Source organism: Carlito syrichta, unplaced genomic scaffold (assembly GCF_000164805.1).
Source record: "Carlito syrichta isolate Samal-C Ts95f unplaced genomic scaffold, Tarsius_syrichta-2.0.1 Scaffold306734, whole genome shotgun sequence".
NCBI classification, from domain to species: domain Eukaryota; kingdom Metazoa; phylum Chordata; class Mammalia; order Primates; family Tarsiidae; genus Carlito; species Carlito syrichta.
The window spans coordinates 276,077-280,917 of record NW_007250830.1 but is presented as its reverse complement, the minus strand read 5'-3'; the positions used below and the strand labels follow the sequence as shown (position 1 = coordinate 280,917).

General features: G+C 52.3%; 1 protein-coding gene across 1 annotated transcript in view; it reads right to left on the bottom strand.

Moving 5' to 3' along the window:
• FUK (fucokinase) overlaps positions 1-1,482 on the bottom strand; it is a 23,232-nt gene extending 21,750 nt beyond the window's left edge. Inside the window, exon 1 of the mRNA XM_008063314.2 lies at positions 1,399-1,482. The gene's annotated coding sequence lies outside the window, so the exon portion shown is untranslated. The remainder of the gene's footprint in view (positions 1-1,398) is intronic.
• Positions 1,483-4,841: the final 3,359 nt, after the last annotated feature.

The window sequence follows — 4,841 nt, the reverse complement described above, 5'->3', positions numbered from 1 at the left end:
AGGCAATCCACTCACCTCAGCCTCCCAAAGGCGCGGGATTACAGGCTAAGCCACCGAGCCGGCTAAATTGAAATATTTTTTAGTGCCCTCAGTCACAGGCTGTCCAAGATTGGGATAGGGTGGAGGAGCTGGAGATAGAACAAAGTTACTAGGCCTCTTCATATGTGTTTTTTTTGAAGAGGTGGGCCAGTGACTTTGCACATTTTAGAGAATTTATTTGTTTATTTATTTATTTATTTTTGAGTCAGAGTCTCACTCTGTCACCCAGGCTGGACTGCAGTAGCACGGTCACCGCCACCGCGGCCTCCACCTGCTGGGTTCAAGCGATCCTTCCACTTCAGCTTTCCAAGTAGCTGTGACTACAGGCGCACACCACCATGCCCGGATAATTTTTGGACTTATTGTAGAGACGAGGTCTCATCATATTGCCCAAGCTGGTCTCGAACCCGTGGGCTCAGGCAATCCCCTCACCTCCACCTCCCAAAGTGCTGGGATTACAAGCGTGAGCCACCGCGCCCGACATTTTAGAGCTTTTTTTGATTTTCTGTTTTTGTTTTTGAGTTAGAGTCTCACTCCACCTCCCAGGCTGGAGTGCAGTGGCACACTCACAGCCAGCCCAGCGTCCACCTGCTGGGCTCTGGCGATCCTTCCGCCTCAGCCTTCCAAGTAGCCGGGAACTACAGGTGTGCGCGACCACGCCCGGCTAATTTTCTTATTTTATTGTAGAGACGAGGTCTCGCTAGGTTGCCCAGGTGGTTCTCGAACCCATAGGCTCAGGCAATCCCCTCACCTCGGCCTCCCAAAGTTCTGGGATTACAGGTTTGAGCCACCGCGCCCGGCCTAGAGCTTTTAGAGACAAAAAAAAAAAAAAAGGTTACGGAGGACTCTGATTTGCAGCCCTCTGAATAACAAGCAGAAAGAATTTGAGAGTAAAATCAGGTTGATAAATTACTCAATAGCATATCACTGAGCCTCGTGCATAATGTTGAGTCCTGATGGGGTAAACTGAGGTAGGAGAAGAAGCCTCAAAGCAAAATCAGTGCAGGGCCGGCATCCGGTGCCCCACTGCCTCAGGGGTGGGAGTGGGGGTACGGGTGAGGGTACGGGTGGGGAGGCCCTGGGGCCCGTATCCCTCCCCGTCCCAAGCGTCCGCGGTCCGGCAGCACGGGCCAGGTCCCGGGGCTCCCGTAAAAGACCCAGGCCATGGGGAGGTGGGAGAGTTGCAGCCTCCTTCCCTGCAGCAGGGGGAATCCCGGGGGCGCTGGCAGTTCCCGGAGACCCTTCCCTGACAGCACTGGAACGGTCCGTGGCCCGGCTCGCTGCTGCGCGTCAGAGACCGTACACTGGGAAACCGCGGGGGGACCGAGGCGTCGCAAGGACCCGCGCGGGCCCACGTACCTGCCGCCGCCCGCGCTCGGCGGAGCGGGCTCTTTAACGTGGGGTGCGTGTCCCGCCGCGGGGCACTCTGGGAAGTGTAGTTTCTCCGCCCTTGCTGGGGTGGGGGTGGGGGGGTCCCTCCCCAGCAAAAGACTCACTGGAGCTACCGCATGGGCAGGCGGAAGCGATCAGAGCAGCGCCTTCCTAAAGGGCCGTGAATCTTCAAATCGAGAAGGGAGGTGGGGCGCGAGGGCGACTCCGTGGGCCAGCGAAACTACAATTCCCAGAGGCACCGAGGCTTCTTAAAGACACAGGCCCGTTTTCTGGGGCGGGGGTTCCTGGATTGGGTGCGTTGGGTTGTTTTTTGGGCTTCCCCCTACCCCTGGTCAGGGCCGCCGCTTTTCTCGGGAGAAAAATCTATTCGGGGGTGGGGTGGGGGGAATCACACTTTGCCGGGGCGGAAGCAACCGTCAGAGTGACAGAGGCAGTGCTTGCGCTGGTTTTGTCACGTGGGTCCGTCAGGGAGAAACTTTGCAGCACTGCAGTAGGAAGAGGATCTGCGGAGCTTTTGGAAAAGTTGTCCGTGGCTGCACTGATGGTCATAGCCGAACACTGGAAGCACCCGAGTGTCTCTCCCTCGGGTTCTGGAAAACTAAGCCAGACACATCATGCAATGGAATACTATGCCGCAGTTAGAGAGAACAAGGCGGATCTCTGTACAGTAAGGAACGATGTTGAAGACATCTTAAGGGAAAAGAAGCAAGTTGTAGAAAAACATGTACGGGAAGCCACTCGCGTCAAAAATCACATGTATGGACACACAGTCTGTGCGTGCACCGGAACAGGGCTGGAAGGACTTGCATGCTGGGGAGAAACTGCTGAGGGTGGTGATGGGCAAGGAGAACTTGAGCTTTATCAGTATTGAATCTTTCCTACAAGAATGTACTGTCCAAATGCACTGTGGTGAATAAGGAGCCTGAGGGGTCCTACAGTCAGTCTCAGTGGAGATGGGGGACGCTGCTCTAACTCTGTAAACATCTGTAAAATGGGTTACTACTAGTATCCAATGCCTGAGATTGTTGTAAGGATAAGTGCTTGACTCCATAGTAAATGCTCAAATAGATTAACCATTACTATGATTATATTTGTTGTTGTTATTCCCATCCTGCTATATTAGAGCAGGATTTTCGGTTTGTTCGCTGTTGCGTTCTCAATTCCGAGAACAGTAGGAGAACACTGTAGGTGGTTAAAAACAATTTGTTGAATGAATAAATGAAGAGTAGTCCCCTGCTCAGCTCCCACTGCGCCGCCTCCTCCCAGCAATCTCTCTCCTCCGCGTGGTCCTCTCCCACTGCAGTCATCTCCCTCTTCGCTTGACCCAGGTTTCAACCTCCAGCCCTGCTCCTTCTTCTGTGAACTCAGGAGGCCTCCAGGGAAATCATGAACTGCCTCCACTGCTGGCGTTCTCAGCAATGCAGATCCAGGGCCCTGCAGTGGAGTGGGAGGCAGGGATGCCTGCAAGTGCAGGTGTACCGGGGACTCAAGAAAGCAGAATGTGTCCCCAAGTTGCTCAGAGGCCAAGGGCTCCACCCCACCGCCTAGGGCAGCATGGTTGGGGGGGTCCGCCTAGGGCAGCATGGTGTAGGGGCTAATGGGGAGGTGAGGGGTGGCTTCAAGTATGCTCTAGCACCTCTACCTGAGGAACAAATAAACATGGAAGGCTTTTAGTAAAATGAAGCCCTCAGTGCAGTCTGTCAGCAACATACATGGGTAGCTTTCTGCCTGCTGCACATGGTCCCACGATCTGGGGTATCCAGAGCCATTAAAAAACACAAACAAAGCCGGGCTCGGTGGCTCAGCCTGTAATCCCACACCTTTGGGAGGCTGAGGTGAGTGGATTGCCTGAGCCCGCGGGTTCGAGACCCACCTGGGCAGCGAGACCTCATCTCTACAATAAATCAGATATCAGCCGGCGTGGTAGCGCATGCCTGTAATTCCAGCTACTCGGAAGGCTGAGGTGGAAGGATCGCCAGAGTCCAGTGGGTCGAGGCTACGGTGACCAGGAGCGGCCACTGCACTCCAGTCTGGGCAACGGAGTGAAACTCCAACTCAAAAAATAGATATAAATAACACACAAACAAACAAGAACAACAACAAAAAACGACTGAGCATGGTGGTTCCTGGCCTGTAATTCCAGGGTTTTGGGAGGCTGAGGCAGGATAACTTGAGGCCAGGAGTTCAAGACCAGTCTGGGCAACATAGTGTAACTCCATCTCTACAAAAAATTACAAAACATTAGCTAAGCGTGGTGGCACATCCCTGTAGTCCCAGGTGCTTTGGAGGTTGAGGCAGGAGGATCCCTTGAGCCCAGGAATTTGAGGTTGTAATAAGCTATGATCGTGCCGCTGTACTCTAGCCTGGGTGACAGAGCAAGACCCTGTCTCTAAAAATAATAAAATAAACCATTCTGAAGTTATAATTCAGGGTAAAGTCTAACAATTAAATCCAAGTGTTTGATATCAGACAAACCCTTCCAGCTCCCACCACTTTCTCACTTTGTGAGCAAGCCATTCAATTTCTTTGACCCTCAGCTTCTTCATCTGTCAGAAAACAATAGCATTTCCTTAATCAGATTATTGGAAGGATTCGATGAACTAATGTACATAAAGGGTTTAGCGTATAACCTGGTATTGAGCAGGCATCCAACCTCTTTATTGTTTTGTTCTTTTTAATTTTTAATTTTGAAGATGGGGGTACAATTCAGGTACATACAAATATTTATTATGTAGGTACCCTTGTTGATGAGATGTGCGGGCCCCCTCCCGCAGTTTCCCATTACTACCAATCCCCCCCACCCCGCCTCCCAGCAGTTTCCAACTCAACATCTTTATTGTTAAACAAACACCATGCTGCCAGAGTGTAAGGGTCTAAGTCAGGGAGGGCTTCTTGGAGGAGGTAAAATCTTCAGGTCCCTAATGAGATGTGTGGCTGCTACAAGCAGCAGGAGATCCCTCTGGGAGCCAGGACTACTCCTAGGGATATCTTAGGTTGGGTTCCCTAGATGCAGAGCCTGAGACAGGGATTCTTGTGCAACCGATTTATTGGAAGAGTGAGGGAAGAGGGGGAAAGAAGCCAAGCAAAGATGTGGGTTCACCTAAATCTAACCTCAGTCCGATCCTGTGGGGAACTCCGGAGCATAAAATCACAGGTTTTATCCCTCTCAGAGGCAGGGGAGCTGGATTTTGTAACCCACATCAGTCATTCATGGGCTATGGGCCACTGAGAGGTGGGGGAGGGAGGAGCCTAACTTCCCAGGCATCTCTGGGCAAAGCAGCTCACATCAGCTGAGGACAGTTCTCTGGAGAAGGGCAAAGTTGTGACCCATTAGCAGACAACAGTCACAACAGCTGGGAATGGCTGCACCATCCTTGTAGAGGGAGGCCCCCAGGATGGACACTGACAGC